General features: G+C 35.6%; 1 protein-coding gene across 5 annotated transcripts in view; it reads left to right on the top strand.

Moving 5' to 3' along the window:
• The window catches only part of SEMA6D (semaphorin 6D), a 587,975-nt gene that overhangs the window by 38,810 nt on the left and 528,996 nt on the right, over positions 1 to 20,169 (top strand). Inside the window, exon 2 of one of the 5 annotated variants that reach the window (XM_055098813.2) lies at positions 19,242 to 19,372. The exons of the other annotated variants lie outside the window; for them this stretch is intronic. The gene's annotated coding sequence lies outside the window, so the exon portion shown is untranslated. The remainder of the gene's footprint in view (positions 1 to 19,241; positions 19,373 to 20,169) is intronic. 5 annotated transcript variants of the gene reach the window in all.

Below are 20,169 nucleotides of genomic sequence, written 5' to 3' on the forward strand. Positions count from 1 at the left end.
ATCTCTCAGCTTCTCTGCATTTGTCACTGGAAATATGATTTAGTCCTGTCAGGGTAGTCAAACACATCTTTTTATTATTTATCTCTGGTTCCCTACTAATTAACCATGCAGAACTGGAGATGACCGCAATTGTGCTATTAACAGATGCCCAGTCTCTTCCATTAACTGTGCTCTTCGAGAATGACATTTTCCTTTTATTTATTTTAGTATTCTCAGGTCCTAATACCAGGAGCTCAATTATGCTTATTGGATGAATAAATGAGGTGCAAATGTAAGCTGGGGCAAGAAGGGTTTGCTTTGTCAACAGATTTAGTGACTAAAAAACCACACTGAAGGAAACTTAAGGACAGCATTCATATTTTATTCATCATTAGACCCACTAAGGACCATGGGCATAGTGTTGGCTGCTTACTGACTTGGCCGTGATCCCAGGTTCCATCTTATACTCCTGAGAGGCAGAGCCAGAGTTAACACATTTAGCCTTTAGAAAGACACACCATAGTGCTGACCACGCTCCCTGAAGATTTTGGTTTTCTGCAGATATTTACAAAATCTTCACAAGGATTGTGACAATCTTCTTTGATTTTTCTGGTCCCATCAGTGCCAAAACTTATCAATCTATGTTAATAATATATGCAATTTTAGGTATATGTTTTCAAAAGTCTTACTAAAACAACTACTCTTTGAGGAGTATTTTCTACTTTTCGTCGGTTTTCTCTGTTTTAAACCTGTAACTTTTCTGTCGAAGAGATTTGTAGTGTCTTGTTTTTCTGAAAGGTTTTTAAAGGTCTTCCTGAAGTTTGAGTTCTCTTCACGTTTTCTCCCTTTGATTTTTATTTTTTGTCACCTGTGGCAGTACTTTTTAAGGATTTTTTCTTTTTTTTATTGAAGTCAGCATTTTGAACTGTGCTTCATATGGCCAGTTTTCTGACATCAAGCTTGCGTGTTGTCATCTTATGTCAGCTGGCTCCAAGTTAGCCTTCAGCTTTGAAGAAGAGGCTTAAAATCAGCTTCCTGTGCATGAACTTTAGTGGTTGATAAGTCGATCATGTACCCCTGTCTTGCCAGCTTTGGTCATCACTAACTTTATCGTAAAGCTCAAATTCGGTCTGGTAAGTAAAACTGTAGAGAACTTGGGAAGAGATATTGTCCTGCAAAATGTTAATTCTTGAATTTATGGTACATATATTTATTTGAATTCGTCTTTTTATTTCTTTGGTTACATTCTCTTACTCTTTGCTTCTGCTTTATCTTTTGAAATAATATCTATTATAATTTGTGAATCTTAGCAATAACTACAGATTGTTTTTTAATGTTTGCTATATGGTTGTTATTAAAATGCCAAAGCATTTTAATTCAGGACAACTTCAGTGTTAACAGAAGAAAAGATGAAATACTATTTGGGAGGGATAGCATTGGGAGATATACCGAATGCTAGATGACGAGTTAGTGGGTGCAGCGCACCAGCATGGCACATGTATACATATGTAACTAACCTGCACAATGTGCACATGTACCCTAAAACTTAAAGTATAATAATAAAAGAAAAAAAACAATAAAATAAAATAAAATTAAAAAAAAAAGAAATACTATTTGCTACTAAATTTACATTGTTTTCACTCTTTCCCTGACTCTGACTTCAAAGACCAAGTTGAATGTTATGTCTTTGGTGAATCCATTCTTATACTTTTTACCATTGGAATTGATTCTTTTTCTATCCTCTGTGCTATGGACGTAATCATAATAATGATAATTGCACCCATTGGGCACTTAATGTTTGCCAGGCACTATGCTAAGTACTTTTCACATAATAGCTAACTTAATTTTAACAATAACCCTGTTATTGTTATTATACTATTCTTGTCTCCATTTTACATATAGGGAAACTGAAGTGCAGACTGTGAAAATGACGTTTTATCTCAGATCTCTTTAACTTCCAAACCCTAGCAACCACTCAGCACTGTTGCCTTAAAAGAAAACTATACCTTATACCTCATTTCATTCCAAGTCACCAAACTTCTTGTCACACGGTAGATGCTCAATAAATATTTGTTGAATAAATGACTATGAAAGAAGATTCTTCACATCAATGACAGTTATTCAGTTGAACTGTAAGTAGAAGTCTGGAACCTGTTAACATCCACAACTCATCAAAAATTTGCTCTTTTATTCTCTGTTACTCCCATCTTGATCTCCTACTTCCTGTCACTCTAAACCAATCATTTTACCTTCTCTAACTTCTACTTGGTTGTTCCCTCTCCTTTCTTGCTGCTCGGTGAAGACATGAGAATGGCAGAGGGAACCCTGCTTGGTTTGTGTAATAGCAGCAGATCCTTGTTCTGATATCTGAGGTCATGAATACCCACTTTTTTCCTCCCTGTTGCACCCTGGAGAGCCCCTGGCATTTCCCAATCTTGAGCAGAGTAGAACATCAACCCTTAGTCTTACAGTCTTCTCAGATTTGGTAGATCTGCCCTTTATCACTGGGAATGTCACCAACTCTGGAGACTTGAGGAAGAAGGTACAAAGCTATTTCATATACACCCTGCCCCCTCCATGTGCTTCTTAGCAGATGGTAAGAGTATGTTTAGTTTTGTCAGAAACTGTCAAACTGTCTTCAAGGTGGCTGTATCATTTTGTGTTTGCACCAATGAATGAGAATTCCTGTTGCTCTACATTCTCACCAGCATTTGGTGTTGTCAGTGTTCCAGATTTTAGTCATTCTAGTAAGAGTGTTGTGGGATCCCATTGCTGTTTTAATTTATGTTCCCTGATGATACATGATGTGGAGCATCTATTCATATGCTTATTTGCCATCCATATATCATTCTTGGTGAGGTGTCTATTGAGGTCTTTGGCCCGTTTTTTAATCGGGTGTTTTTTTCTTGTTGAGGGTTTTTTTTTTTTTTTTTTTTTTTTTTAAGACGGGGTTTTGCTCTGGTTGCCCAGGCTAGAGTGCAGTGGCGCAATCTTGGCTCACTGCAACCTCCACCTCCCAGGTTCAAGTGATTCTCCTGCATCAGCCTTCCCAAGTGTCTGGGATTATAGGCCTCCGCCACCAAGCCCGGCTAATTTTGTATTTTTTTAGTAGAGATGGGGTTTCTCCGTGTGGGTCAGGCTGGTCTCGAACTCCCGATCTCAGGTAATCCGCCCACCATGGCCTCCCAAAGTTCTGGGATTACAGGCGTGAGCCACCGCGCCCAGCCTTCTTGTTGAGTTTTAAGAATTCTTTGACTGTTTGGTATAACAGTACTTTATTGGATACGTACTTTTCAGAATATACACACAGACATACACACATATAGTAACACAGTAATGTTGCTATATGAATTGAAATGTGTCTCTCTAAAAGATATTGAAGTCCTAATCCCCAGTACTTGTGACTGTGATCTTGTTTAGAAACAGGGACTTTACAGATGACCAAGTTAAGATGAGGTCATTGGGATGGAGCCTAATCCGGTAGAACCACATCTTTATAAAAGAAGACAATTTGGATACAGAAACACACGTATGAAAATAAAGGTAGCTATTAAGGTAATGCATCTTCAATTTGAGGAATGTCAAAAATTTCCAGCAAACCACCAGAAACTAGGAAAACACCATGGAACAGATTTTCCCTTCACAGACCTGAGAAGGAACTGCCTTGCCAACATCTTGATCTCAGATTTCTAGCCTCTATAACTGTGAGACAATAAATTTCTGTTGTGTAAGCCATCCAGTTTGTGGTACTTTGTTATGGAAGACCTAGAAAACTAATGCAATTATCTATGCAGATTTAGCCATCTCCCCGTCTAAAACATAAACACAGGCATCAACCAAGAAGGTATTTGAGTAGTGACAATAGATGCCAGAGAGGTCACAGACGCAAAGTCCAGTACTTTGTTATCAATAGGCATGCATGCAGAGCCTTTTCATTCCTTTTAAATTTCTAATTCTATCAAATATCTTTCTGCTTTTCAAATCCATAGCTGCAGTGGATGAGTCAAGGACCAAGAAGAGTTTCTGTATAGACACTGATTGGAAGGTACCAATCACTGATAAGATAGCAGGAGAGGATCAAAGAACTTGTGAATAGTAAATAGTGTCAGAAACAATCAAGACATATGCCTGCTTGTGAAGAAGCCACAAAAAGAACAAGACAAGCATGGTCTGGCTCTTCAGCTGTAGACTTTGCCCTGTAGTCTCCCTGTCTCTGCATCCCCAGAACCCAATCCTTCATCTCATTCCACATCTCTGCTTTGGTTCACATTAGATATTACGCCAGCTTCTTTCATCACTTTATTTTTCTAATTGTCTTTCATGGCTCGATCATGTTATTCATTCTGAATATTTAACTTGGTAAACCTATTGGTTCAATATGTGTCCTATTCCCAAACAAGCTTTTCCTCCAAGCTCCTCCTGCCAGCCAAAGGTGTAATAGGACGAATTTGTTAAAATGCCAAAGACCACAAAAAGCAAAGTGATCAGGAGCTCATTAGGGTAGAGGCATACATGCTTGAACACATGATTATCATCAGGGCATCATTGTATTATGAAAGTACAATATGATTATTTCATTGACTCTGAGCCATAAAAATATCAAGGAAACAGCTACATATAAAATAATACAGCTTAGAAAAGCTCCTACTTCTGTTGTACAAGTTGTTAAAAGCTTAGTTGCTTTAAAGTCATGATTGTCCAGATTAACTCTTTATGATTATTGGAGAGCTGTTTCTGGTTTGCTCTGATTTGTGATGTGTCTCTTCCTTTTTCCTTCCTTTCCTCTTTCTGTTCTACCTTACGTCTTTCTTTCTTTCTCTTTCTTTCTTTCTTTCTTTTTCTTTCTTTTTTCTTTGTTTCTCTTCTTTTTCTTTCTTCCTCTGTCTCCCCTTTCTCTCTCACTGTCTGTCTCTCTCTCTCTCTCACACACACACACACAAACACACGCATGCATACATCTTCTTCTAAAAATATGAGGCCAGCAGTGCGTGTGTAAAAGGTAGATATCTGCACTCAAGATGCAATTTCAGGACTGAAATAGGCCCACCTGACAAAAGAATCCCCACATCCACCTTGTAGCCCTTCAGTACTTTGCAACCTTCTTTTCTACTATAATTCTAATGATATATGACGTTGTGTGAATAAGAAAGCATTTTGGAATGAAGTCACTGAAACTGACATTGAATTGAGTCCATACATTATATATTTTATATATATAAGAATCATATATATTTTATATATATAAGAATCTTATATATATTTTATATATATAAGATTCTTATATATATTTTATATATATATAAGAATCTTATATATATTATATATATATTTTATATTATATATATTTTATATTTTATATATATAAGAATCTTATATATATTTTATATATAAGATTCTTATATTTTATATATATAAGAATCTTATATATATTTTATATATATAAGACTCATATTTTATATATATAAGACTCATATATATTTTATATATATAAGACTCATATATATTATATATAAGACTCATATATATTTTATATATATAAGAGTCTTATATATATTTTATATATATAAGACTCTTATATATATTTTATATATATGACTCATATATATTTTATATATATAAGACTCTTATATATATTTTATATATATAAGACTTATATATATTTTATATATATAAGACTCTTATATATATTTTATATATATAAGACTCATATATATTTTATATATATAAGACTCTTATATATATTTTATATATATAAGACTCATATATATTTTATATATATAAGACTCTTATATATATTTTATATATATAAGATTCTTATATATATTTTATATATATAAGAATCTTATATATATTTTATATATATAAGATTCTTATATATATTTTATATATATAAGATTCTTATATATATTTTATATATATAAGAATCTTATATATATTTTATATATATAAGAATCTTATATATATTTTATATATATAAGAATCTTATATATATTTTATATATATAAGAATCTTATATATATTTTATATATATAAGAATCTTATATATATTTTATATATATAAGAATCTTATATATATTTTATATATAAGAATTCAAGAAATTGAATCCATACATATATTTTATATATATAATAATTCATATATATGTGTGTGTGTACACACACACACACACACACATATATATATATAACCTTTTGTTACTTTAACTTATTGATGGATATGTCATACAAGTGATTGAGTCGTACCAGCAGCCTGGAACCATGCCTGTAGATCAGCCGCTTTACCAGGAAGAACATTGGTTTTCTATGAAGACAAATCTAGATTACTCCTGGCACTGGTACTTTTGACCTGGGGCAAGTTTACTGCTTATTTCTTTCCTTGGGTTAATCTATGAGGACTTAATAAACTATTGTCGGAAAATGGTTGCACAGATCAAATAAGATGTTAAATGATAGCTCTGTCCCAGAACCAATAAGCCTTGGTAAATGTTTGTTTGTTTATCTCTTTTATTTGTTAAATCTCAGTCAGTTCCTAGTTGAAGTCACTCATATGTAGAGAAAAAATAGCTGATGTTCACTGTTACATTGCAGGTAACTCAGATGTAGCTTCCTCCTTTTAAGTTTAGGGCTTTGACATATTTGAGTTTATCAGATGAATTAATTGTCACCCTGGAAGGCTGAGACCAGGATGCCCTACTGAATTGCAGACAAGTGGAGTTTTTTTAAGGGGACTTAGAAAAGAGAGTAAAATAAATATAGAAGAGAGGCAGGAGACTGGCTATAACAAATCTTGGCAGTCTGAGTTCACTTGGCCAGAGACTAGCCCTCTATGGAGTGCCAAAGTGGGTCCCTGTATGTAAGGATGAGGTTTCACCTAGTGACAAATAAATGACCATGAATAAATTATTCTCTCTGTATCCATCACAGCTCCTAGAAAATTGCCTTGCATATGGCAGCTCTCAGTGTTTAATGAGTGAATGATTTATTCAATTAATCACTGAATTTTAAATGGAGGGGCCCTGAGAGATCGTATAATCCCAAACTGTTACTTTACACCTAGGAAACTGAAGCTTACTTATTGTCTTACTGAGCGTATACTAAAGAGACTAGACTTTGGTCTACTGACTCCAACATGAGGCTCTATGCTACTGCTTTGGGGATACAGGATATACAGAACCTTCATTTCAAACTAGAATCAGATAAAGAGTTGACTTCTTCCAGCTGCTGCCTTTTTCTTTCTCCACAGATAAAAATTCCCAGGTATCTTTCTCATGGCTCTAGGACTAAAGACCTATTTATTTTCTAATTAAAAACACCCCAAGCATCAGATGCTATTTCTTTGTCTTAGTGGCTCAGAATATCTAGGTGCCCTGTGGTGTGCTATGCTTTTAGGTCTCTCCATGTGGTCTTAAAAAAATGGGGGATGCAGTTTATGGTCATGGATAATACATACTGAAATTTGACAAGGGTCAGTAATTGTGCCCCAAGATGCCTTGTGCTATACAGGTTGTGAGGGTGTGCTGGTGTGCAGATATTGGCTCAGTCTGTCACAGCTGATCTCCTTTATTTCCCATTTGTCTGCTGTCATTTGTCCAGACTCTATACTTTATATGCATACTGTTCACTTCTGCATACCTTTGGTACTAGCATTTGGCTAATCAAATTCTAAGATGTCTGCAGGACTAGCTGAAGTCTTATTTGCTGGATGATGAAGCTCCCTTTCCTTGACAATTACAGTCATATTGGTCTCCTTCTCCACTGCATTCTTAAAACCTTTGAAGTTTGACCATCCTTTATTCTTTATTATGTGTGGGACTGAATATGTTCTATGCTTGTATCTTCTCTAGAAGACTGATAACATATTATATTTTCATTGAATGAATGTTTGGTCAAAGTCTGCTTTGGTTAGCGTTGCCAGATAAAATATAGAACACTTAGTTAAATTTGAATTTCAGATAAAGAATGAAAAGCTTTTTAGTATAAACCTGTTCCAAATAGTGCATGAAACTTTATTGTATTAAAATTCATTGTTTATTATCTGAAATTCAAATTTAACTGAAGTTTTATTTTTATTTGCTAATTTTGGCAACTCTCTTGGAAGTGTTTTTACTTCAGGCCTCTCTTAGAAAAATTCTTCTTTGTGGCAAAGAATATTTGAGGATTAAGCAATCTACAAAACTTTTATCTTAACCTATAAAGCATAGGTCTGCCAGGATTTTTTGATTAATCTGCTCCAGTTTTTGCCTGTGTAATCCTCACACTCTCATTTAATAAAATTTATTGTAACAAAAGTTTTATTTTTCTTATACAGAATATAATCTATGTAAAGTTGTATATCTTGAATATACAAATACTTTTCATGAATGCTAGATTTCCATGGTTACATATAAGAATAATTAGCATGTAGAATTCAAACAAGAAAGCACCACCAATAACTGACATATAAATGCATAAACATCACTATAGTGTCAGTTGTGTGAGAGTAACGATTTGCCTGTGTTTCCTTCTGTCTCCCATCTCCAGTACCTAACACAAGTGGTAGGTGCCCTATAAGTAGCTGGCTCTTACTCTGCCTTCTCTATCTCATCCATCCTTCTATAGACATTGGAGTCACAGGTCACCAGGATTTCTTCCTTTATACTCTGCTTTCTAAGTCAGTGGTTCTCAAAGTGTCATCAGTCCCTTGGCCAGCAACTGTCGGCCACACCTGAGAACTTGTAATAAATGCACATTCTTAGGCCCCATTCCTGAGAAAGGGATGAGAAACTGCCTGAGAAACACTAGGGGTGAGGTCAACAATCTAGGTTTTAACAAGCACTGCAGGTGGTTCTGATGCACTCTTAAAGAACCACTGGGAGAACCAATGGTTCCCTGTGTTTTTATATATAAAATACAGATAACGGATGTGTAGGTAATGATCACACTGCTGAAATGAACTTGATACAAATAAATCTTAGTCACTAGTGAGACTTTAACAGGCCTTTCCTCTGTTTTACTTTTTACCCCCTTTCCTCCCCTTTGTCTTTGTCCTCACAATCTAAGGCCTTGTTTCTTCACTTTTACCAAGTAGTATGTTGAAAAGAAAAGGCCTGGCCATTCGTCTCCTCCTCCCCTCTTCCTCCTCCTCTTTGCCTTCCTTGTTCCCTTCCTCCTCTGCTTTCCTCTTTTCTCCCTTCTCTTTTTCTCTCTCTTTTATTTGGCTTGAATGTCGAGCTTAGCGGTTGAAATCCTTCAACAGGCAGTTCTCTCATCCTGTCTGTCACTCACATAAATGAGCCTGGACTAGCATTGTCTTGACTGATCCTAAAATTTTATTTTCAACACACCAAAACCAGCTTTTCATGACCAGCTTTTCATATCCGCCTTCTTGATTCTTTAGCTTCTAAACAGTTGTCTCCATCCATTCCTCTTTCTTAATCTTTCAGATCTCTGCTATTACTTGCTATTCTTGCAGGTCGTTATCCAAAGAGCACGCCCCATTTGATGTATGCATTACCTTCACTAAAATCCACTTTTCATCGCCATTACTCCCACTCTTTCCAGGCAGGGATGCTTTTAAATACACACACATATTTGAGGAAATGAAATTTGTTGCTTATACTTTCCAGAATTGGCCATTTACTAAGATTCTGTATATCTAATTCATAATTACTTTTGTTTCTTGCATAGGACAGTTCTTCTATTTCTTATTACATAAAACTGTGCCCCAGCAGTTTATCCCTTCAGGAGATGGCAATTAGGAGAAGAAATATTTTCTAATTCTTACCCTGCTTTCATTGTTTCTAAAAAATCTGTCTGAGGGTAATCCATAGGCTAAACAGAAATTATGAACTCCCTTTGAAAATTGATTCTTTTTTTAACATAAAATTCACATAACATAAAATTTATCATTTTAAGAATTTTAAAGTATGAATAATTCAGTGGCTTTTAGTACATTCAAAATATTGTGCAAACATCACCACTAATTCCAGAACATTTCCATCACCCCCAAATAACTCCCATACCGGTGAGTAATCAATCCCAATTTCATTCTACTTTCAGCCCCTGTAAACCACTGATCTACTTAGTGTCTCTCCAGAGTTTCCTTTTTTGGAGATTTTATTTAAATTGAATCATAGAATATGCGGCCTTTTGTGTCTGGCTACTTTCAATTAACATAGTGTTTTGAAGGTTTTTCCATGTTGCAGTATGATCAATACTGCAGTCTCTCGTATGACTGCATCATATTCCACTGTAAGGATATACTACATATTGTTCATTCATCAGTCAATAAACATTTAGGTTGTTTCCACCTTTTGGCAACAATGAATAGTGCTGTAATAAACATTTGTGGTGAAATTTTTGTGTGAATGGTTATCTTGGTTTTTATATACCTGGGAGTGGAATTGCTAGGGCATATGGTAACTCCATGTTGAAATTTTTGAGGAACTGTCAAAAGTGTTTTCTACTGTAGCCGTAGCAGTTAACATTACCATCAGCAAGGTGTGAGGCCTGGAATTTCTCCATATCCTTTCTAGCTCTTGTTATTCTATGGGGGGAGGGGGTGTGTGTGTGTGTGTGTGTGTGTGTGTGTGTGTATTTTATTACAGCCAAGCTAGTGGGTATAAAATGGATTTCATTATGGCTTTAATTGGCATTTCTCTAATGAATAGTAATGTTGAGCATTTTTTAAAATTTATTTTTTTCACACTATTGCTGGCTTGAAGATTGAACATCTTTTCATGTGCTTATTTTCCATTCATATACTTTGTTTGAAAAAATGACTGTTCAAACTCTTTGCACGTTTTTAAATAAGGTTTTTAGTGTGATTATTGTTGAGCTGTAAGGGCTATTTATATATTTTGGGTCCTAGACCATCATCAGATATATGAAGTGCAGATATTTTCTTCCCTTATGTGGGTTGTCTATTTACTTTCATAGTGTTCTTGGATACACACACACACATACACACAAATTAATTACTATGAAGTTAAACTTGGTAATGTTTTTGTTTGCTGATTGTATGTTTGGTGTCATATTTAAGAAACCATTGCTTGATCTAATGTCATAAATATTTATACCTGAATTTCCTTCTAAGAATTTTATTATGCTCTCAGCTTTTGCATTTACGTAATTAATCAATTTTGAGTTAATTTTTGTATATGCTTGAGTCTGGGGTCCAAATTCAAAGTTTTGCATGTGAATATCCAGTTGTTCCAGCACCATTTGTTGAAAAGACTATTCTTTCTCAATTAAGTGGTCTTGACATATTTCATTGAGAATCAGTTGATCATAGGCATGGGTTTACTTCTGGGCTCTATTCCACTGATCTCTATGTCTGCTTTTATGCCTATATCAGTATTTTGATCACTGTACTTTCGCAATAAGTTTTGAAATCAAGAAATGTAAGTCCTTTAAACTTATTCTTTCTTTTCAAGATCATTTTGGCTATTTGGGATTTTTGAATTTTCATATGAATTTTAGAATTAGCTTGCCAATTTACGCAAAACAGCAATTAGCATTTCAGTAACGATTGCATTGTATCTGTCAATTTGGAGAGTGAGGCCATCTTAATGATATTGAGTCTTCCAATATATGAATATGGGATGTCTTTCCATTAATTTATTTCTACAACTTTTTTTTTGTAATTTTCAGTATTTAAATCTTTTACTTCATTACTTAAGTTTGTTCCTGAGTATTTTATTCTTTTTGATACTATTGTAAATGGGATCGTTTTCTTAATTTTCTTTTCACATAGTTTGTTGTTAGCTTGTAGAAAAGTAGCTGATTTTGTATGTCGATTTTGTATCCTACAACTTTATTGAATTTATTTATTTATTAGCTCTAACAACTTTATGGCATTTTTGGGATTGTCTATATATATAAGATCAAATCATTCACAGACAGATAGTTTTACTTCTTCTTTTTCAATCTGCATGTCTTTTATTTCCTTTTCTTGTCTTATTGCATTAGCTAGGAACTCCAGTACAATGTTGAATACACATGGTGAGAGAGGACATTCTTGCTGTGTCCCTGATCTTGCAGGGAAAGTTTCCAGGCCTATTCTAGTGTCTGCTGCCTGAGAAAATGGATAACAGTTGGGACAAACAATATACCAACCAAAACTCTTGGGAGGAAGGGCTGGGAATGAGATGTTTTGGGAATAAGGGTTTTGAAAATGTCTGACATATTTCTGGGATCTCAGCAGTCAAATGCAGTCCCAGGGCTGTTCACAAGCTCAGGAAAGACCTAAGAAGACCCAAAGCAATCACCTCTGGCAGACCTCTAGGCTCTGTGAAACCAGGATGTAAAGTCTAAGGCAGAGACTAATGCATTTATGCTTGTAAATGTTATACATGCATATATAAAAATATATATATTATTTTAACATGTATTATTTCAGTAGCTTTTGGGATACAAATGGTTTTTGGTTACATGGATGAACTGTATAGTGTTGAAGCTTGAGATTTTAGTATACTTGCTGCTTGAGCAGTGTACATTGTACTCAATGTGTAATCTTTTTATTCCTCAGTCCACTTTCACCCTTCCCCTTCCTGAGTCTCCAATGTCTTATTATACCACTCTGTATGACTTTGCATACCCATAGCTTAGCTCCCACTTATAAGTGAGAACATATGGTATTTGATTGTTCATTCCTGAATTACTTAACTTGGAATAATGGCCTCCAGCTCCATCCAAGTTGTTGCAAAAGACATTGGTTCCTTCTTTTTGTGGCTGATTAGTATTCCATGGTGTATATATTATCACATTTTCTTTATCCACTCATCAGTTGATGGGCACTTAGGTTGGCTCCATATCTTTGCAATTGTGAATTGTGCTGCCATAAACATTCATGTGCAGGTGCATTTTTGATATAATGATTTATTTTCCTTTGGGTAGATACCCAGTAGTGGGATTGCTGAATTGAATGACAGATCTACTTTTAGTTCTTTGAGAAAACTCCAAACTGTTTCCCATAGAGATCAGATTAATTTACATTCCCACCAGCAGTGTATAAGTGTTCCCTTTTCACCACATCCACCCAACATCTACTGTTTTTGGACTTTTTAATAATGGCCATTCTGATTGGGATAAGATGGTATCTCATTGTGGTTTAAATTGCATTTCCCTGATTAGTGATGTTATACATTTTTCTCGTGTTTTTTAGCCATTTATATATCTTTTGAGAAATGTCTATTCATGTAATTTGCCCACTTTTTATGGGATTATTTGTTTTTTTCTTGCTGACTTGTTTGAGTTTCTTGTGGATTCTGGGTATCAGTCCTTTGTCAGATACATAATTTGCAAATATTTTCTTCCATTTTGTGAGTTGTCTGTTTACTCTGATGATTTTTTTTATTATGTAGCTTTTTAGTTTAATTAGGTCCCATTAATTTTTTTATTATGTTGCATTTGCTTTTGGGGTCTTAGTAATAAACTCTTTGCCTAGGCCAGTGTCCAGAAGTGTTTTCCCTAGGTTTTATTCTAAAATGTTTATGCTTTTGGGTCTTAAAGTCTTTGATCCATTTTCAGTTGATTTTTATAGGTAGTGAGAGATCAGTTTCATTCTTCTACATGTGGCTATTCAATTTTCCCAGCATTGTTTATTGAATTGGGTGTTCTTTCTTCGATTTATGTTTTCCTATGCTTTGTTGAAGATCAGTTGGTTGTAAGTATTTGTTTTTATTTCTGAGCTCTCTATTCTGTTCCATTGATCTATGTATCCACCTTTATGTCAGTACCATGCTGTTTTGGTTACTATAACTTTGTAGTATAATTTGAAGTCAGGTAATGTGATACCTCCAGATTTGTTCTTTTTGCTTAGGATTTATGCTTGTAAATTGCTTTTGACAATGTTCCATGGGGTAAGAGCTTTAGCACTAGGCAATTTCCCAGTCAGGTTGGATAAATACTGGCCTTTTGAGTGGATCTTCCAGGGAATCATTACTACATAAGAATTCTTTGTTACTTTGTTACATTCTGCTCCCTCAGATATTGGTACTTGGAATGATGACTGTTATTTTCAAGACTGCTGTTGAGCTGGGTAGCAAGGGATAGGACTAGGGTAAATCAAAACACAAATTCATGCTTCTTACAGAGAGTTAGCCAGTTTTTAGTTTGCATGCTTGTGTTAAAAATGTTATCTGGATTGCATCAATCTTTTGGTTAGATTCCAGAGTTCTGAAAAGGTTGATTCCAATAGTTTTGGCCAGATTTTTAAATTATTTTCAGGGAGAATCATGTTCTTAGAGTCTTTTAATCTGCCATTTTCTGTAACATCTGGGAATTGATTATCGAAGAACAAGATCTCCCCTTTCCTGGATAGCTTGATAAATGGATCACACCCACTGGGCATGTTTAGTCTGGCCAGAAGAAAGAGGATTCATGTGGGGTTCTCTCTACCCCCATTGTTGCCATATTTTTCCAGAGTCAATATAATAGAATTCTAAGTATTTAATATTATGACTCGTAGCATTTTATGTAACCAATATCAGTAATAATGCAATTAAAAAACAAATGCTAAATTTATACAGCAGTTTTAAAATGGTAACAATGGGGATGTATATTATCAGTTTATTTTTCTCCCTACCATACTATGGAAGAGGGGTTTTTATTAACCTTCTAACATAAAGGATGAACAAAATTATGAGTAAATAATTCTGCCTGTCTTCAGATGAATCCTGCTGTTGCTAGAGGTTATCAGAAAGAATAATTGATTGAGTGCATCCACTATAGATGTAGTTAGGCTAAGGGTCAATCACTTTCTATAAAAGGGAATAAGAAAAAGCTGAGGAATTATTTGCCTATCTTGGATATCAGCTAACATTTCCTTTAGGAAGGGGAAGGACATAGATTATGAAGCAACTTGGGCAAATAGCACTGGACTGGGATTCAAGATATAGTTCAAATCACTAATTCTATGTATAGCCTCTAAGGCTCTCTGAAGCTTAATTTTTGTATAATTTCTGAGGGGATTTGTTTAGGCCTAGGTTGCAAGCAAGAGACAATGACATTACATCCTCCTGCTGGATAATGCTTGTGTTCTATTGAATCAAATGGACACATACACAACAAGATTATCACCGACTTTTAGAATTTTTGTGTTCTTGAACAAGTTTTATCAGAGTTATTCAATGGCATTGGGTAGAATTAGCACCACCAATAGGAGTAAGGTTGAACTAGAAATAAGTGTAGCTGTGCTATACAAAATCCTGGTCAAGTTTTCACTGTGGTCATACTTATTTTGGACTGCCAGAGCTAATGGAATTCCTTACAAGGAATTTTATAAGTTCTATTACAGGTCTAAGAACATGGGTAAGACATCTTGAGGCTCACCATTTTACTTTATTGGTTCAATATGCAATAATTATTCCACTTAAATGATCACACTGTGATTTTAGGATTGTCTGGCAAACCCTAGAGGAGTTCTATTTTGCCACATTGGAAATGAGACTGTCATGATAAACGTTTCTAGTAATTTTTTTCACTTATTCTTCTCTCAAATTGCACTATGTAGAGAGGCAAGAAGTAGTGTACAATGAGCAATGCACTATGACCGAAGGGATATGAGTGTTATTTTCAACTCTGCCTCTAACTCGGTGGCCTTAGCTACTTGAATTGGCTTGGTAGTCTGGGTCCTCCTCTGTTAAATGGATTGGATCAGTGGCTTTGCAAGTGTGATGTGTAGAATTCAAAGGGCTCTGTGAAGTTGCTTTGGGCTGCTCTAGGGTTTGAGAGTAGGTCTGTATAGGTAGGACTCTACACCCCCTTTTAACTATGACCATTTTAATTGTTTGTTTTATATATTTGAGCCTCTGAGCACAAAAATCTTTGAGGGAAGATTCTGAGGCCCTGGAGGTCTGTTTCTGGAAGACTGCTCTTACAAATCTCTTTGGCCCATTGTCACTGAACTCCATGTTTCTGACTTAAGCACAACAAAACTGTACAACTTTTAAATTAATGGGAGTTCAACAAGTAGCAACCAAAGAACTAGCAGCACTCTTTAAGAAAGGTCAGCGGTTACAGGGAATTGTGGGATGGTACAGTGTATGGAGCATCCTTGTCAAGTGCGCATTTATTGATAATGATGATGACACAAGTATTCTGACAGTAGCTAGATATTTTTGGTATATACATGTTCTTTTTTGCTGTAGTGCATTTTTATTTTTGTCATATTTTGCCAAACAGTAAATAAAGACATCATTAATATTCATGAGAGGTTGCAGGAAGAAAATGTTGAGTTTATTTTGCTTTCAGGGACACAAACCACTGAAGAGAATATGCTGTAAACTCGTCATTGGAGAATAAAATAGCAACAACAACAATAATGATCTACCTAATTCTCCAGGGCACACTAAAAGCACACAGAGTTGCCTAAACTCATTTATGAAAGTGAAACACATTGTAAGGCCCCATATTTCACCTTTATGTCCTTTGATTTGACCCCCCACCCCCCAGAGTATACCTGAACCCATTCTAATTTTCTCACATATAGCAGAAACTTAAACTTAGATACAGAGCCAAAAGGGCTCCTTGGTACTATAATACGAATTATATTTAGCTGCCAATATTTGTATTTTCTCCAATAGATTGTGCTTTCCTTGGGGCCAAGGAATCTGTGTTCCCAAGAGTGCCTAGCACAGTATTTTGCCCATAGTTGAAATTCAATACGTGATTGTCAAAGTGAAAAGTTAAAGGACATTTAGACAAAAAAAAAATCTAGGTCACAAAGGCATTTTGGCAGAACCCATGTAGATTTTCTGGCCTGAGTTTGCTGGCAGCTGTGCTTAGGCTGGGACCAGTGGAAATGGGTCTAGAGCCTGCCTCAGAGTGCCGACAAGTCATCTGAAGAATCAAGATGAGAACTTCCATTTCAAGCAACAGGGAAGGTGCTCCTCTCCTCTTTTAGGATTCATTGACACTTAGGAATAAATATGCCACTCAACTGAAACCTCCTTCAGTTTGCATACTTGAGAAAATGATCACATTCTTCAATACAGCGATCTGCAAGCCACAGGCCATGGGCTGTTACTGGGCCACAGACCAGGTACCTGGCCACATAGCAGGAGGTGAGCAGAGGTCAAGGAGCTAGTGAAGGTTCATCTGTATTTATAGCCACTCCCCATTGCTCACATTACTGCCTGAGCTCTGCCTCCTGTTAGATCAGATGTGGCATTGAAGTCTCATAGGAGCATGAACCCTATTGTGAACTGCGCATGCAAGGAATCAAGGTTGTGGGCTCCTTATGAGAATCTAATGCCTGATGATCTGTCAATGTCTCCTGTCACCCCCAGATGGGACCGTGTAGTTGCAGGAAAACAAGCTCAGAGCTCCCACTTATTCTACGTTATGGTAAGTTTATAATTATTTCATTATATATTAGAATGTTATAAAAACAGAAATAAAGTGCACAGTAAATGTAATGCACTTGAATAATTCCAAAACCATCCCCCAATCCCACAATTTTTTCATGGTCTGTGGAAAAATTGTCTTCTACGAAACCAGTCCCTGGTGCCAAAAATGTTGGGGACAACTGCTTTAATAGAAATCCTACTTCCCAGATGCTTCCCATATTATTCTAAAGAGCAGACAGGATTGAGAAACGTGAAGATCTGGAAAGAATATGGGCTTCGGAGTCCACGTCTTAGGTTCAAATCCTTCTGTGTCCACTGGCTCTCTCCATCATACTGAGTGTAGAGCAGTGTGTAAGAGCCTGGCTGGCTCTGTTACCATTGCATTGTGTGATTGTAGAGCTCTCTGTATATCAGTTTCCCGTATGGTAGATGGGTATAATACTAATACTTGCCTTACAGGGTTGCTGTGATGATTACAGAAGTTGTATGTGTAACACACGAGTAGTATGTGATCAAGGACTTAGTTCCTGTCTCATTGTAAATTCTATACAAGTAATTTGTATTATTGTTGTTGTTATCTTCCCAACTAAGCTTCAGTTACATCATCTGTAAATGGGGTGGTAATATTTATCTTTAAAAGTTATGTGAAGGTATAAAATGACATTTTAGAAGTCCTTGATATATCATAAATATTCAATAAATTTGAGCTTTTATTTGTATAACATGATTATTATCTATTTGGATCTCAGTAGTTGATAAAAGCCTGTTCTATACATATGGTAATTGGTCATCCTAAAAGAGAGGCACACAATGGTCTTACCATTCCCCAGTTGTCTGTGTACCAGCTTTCTACCATGAATTGTTTCTCTCAGAAAGAAAAATTTGTTGGTCAGCTTGTTGGCATTTTACTACTGAATATAGAATTTAGGCTCAAGTAGACTTATAGGTTTTTGGCTTGATCTCTGAATGAGGATCTCTGATACAGAATCTGGAGTTTGATCATAATCATATCACTGAGAAAGGGTAAATTATTTTACTTCCCTGGCTTTCAGATTATTTTTAGGTAAAATGAAGGAACTATAATGGAGCTATGATGAAGATTGAATACACTGGTGCAGTAAAGCACTTAATACAATACCTCTGGTTGCTTAGGAAATTTTATTCTCCTTTCTTCATCTATAAAGTCAAGCCTTTTCACTAGATTTCCTTTTTAAGATCATTTCCAACTTCAGCATTTAGTCTCAATATGATTTTATACGTCGTGCGTTGGGATCTCCATGGAATTTTTGCATCTTGATATCTTATGTCATTAGAGGAATTTTAGTGCAACAAAACAGTACTCTAATGCTGTTGAATATTAACATTTATTTTCTTACAATTAGTTAAAATTAGATTGCCTTGACTATACAGAAAAGGGCAAATATTTGAATCATGTACATAATGATTGGTATTTGCCAAAAATTCAAATTCATTGATTAGTCAAGGCCAAACATTTTGAGATCATCCAAGGATCTAGAGAAATTAATCCCATTATATGAATATGTTTTCTTTGTAAATCCTACTGATGACTGTTTGGGGAAAATAGTATATTAAAACATAAATATGGTTCAGAGAGAAGTCTTTTAAGCCAAAACATTCTAAAAGGTTTTGCTATAGTGTCTATCCATACATTCTGAAACGCAGGTTAGATGTGTCATCCTTGCTTAACCACTGAGGAAATTAAAACACCAAAAAGAATGAGAGCTTCATCTATCTCCTAGCAAGGAAGGGACCGAGCTGAGATTAGAATGCAAATGGCACTATTATCTAGACTTAAATAAAACAATGTGTAACCCAAAATGTGTATTTATAAAATATTTCTAGAGTTAAATGACTCTATTGGAGTGTATTTTCCCACTTACTATTCAATATTCCATTCGCATTTAACTCTAGGAGACACTGTAAGAACCACGGAGTGTTAAACTTGGGGCTTGGGAATCAGAGTCCATCCTTGAATTTCACAAAAGAAACGACCGAAATCAAAAGAAGGCAAGATACAGCTGTTCGCATTTGCAGACCTGTATGTAAGTGGTCACCACCTATGTGGTACAGAATGCGACATGTTTTTGTTGTTGTTGTTGTTTCATTTTTGGTTTTGTTTTTTAATTCTGGAAGCTTGATTTCGTTTGCCTGGAGCCACAGTAGGGTTTGTTCTCTACATCTCCTCCTCCCCTTTCTCTCCCCTAGCTGATTTCCATGCATTCTGGTTCCAAATACATTCTAAGGCCAAGTACATTGAAGAGAAATAATGCATACATGACCCAGAGTGGAGCTTAACTTAGATTGTCAAACCAACAGGGAGAGGAGAAAGAGAGATAGGAAGTCAGGGAAGGAGGGAAGAAGAAAACGATGGAAAAAAAAAACCTTAAAAATCAACCTGTGAAACAAAACACTGCTTGCCAAATATGTGTCTGGCTCCTGTGGACTTTCTAGTTCTGCCTGATTACACATTTCCCCAGTAGGTTCCTGAATCTAGAACTTACCTAGCTGAATGTAGGGGCAGGTTGCATAGAAAATTCTGTGTAACACATGAATTTCCCTCCCTGTATTTCTGGCCCTTGTCCTTTGAGTTTCCTGGCAGAGTCAGGATTACCCAATCTGTACAAGCTTTGTGTAAAGGAAGGAACTTGAGTCTGGAGTGAGGCAGTCACGGGTATGAATTCCAGTTTTGCTATTTAGGACTTGTGTGGCCTTGGACAAGTCACTCGATCACTCTGGAATTTGAAACCCACCTTTAACATGGAATAAAGATAATTTCCTTTTTACAGTGTTCTGACTATAACAGATAATCTATATAATGCCCTGAATCAGGGGCTATCCC

The sequence above is a fragment of the Pan paniscus genome, chromosome 16 (assembly GCF_029289425.2).
Source record: "Pan paniscus chromosome 16, NHGRI_mPanPan1-v2.0_pri, whole genome shotgun sequence".
Taxonomy (NCBI): domain Eukaryota; kingdom Metazoa; phylum Chordata; class Mammalia; order Primates; family Hominidae; genus Pan; species Pan paniscus.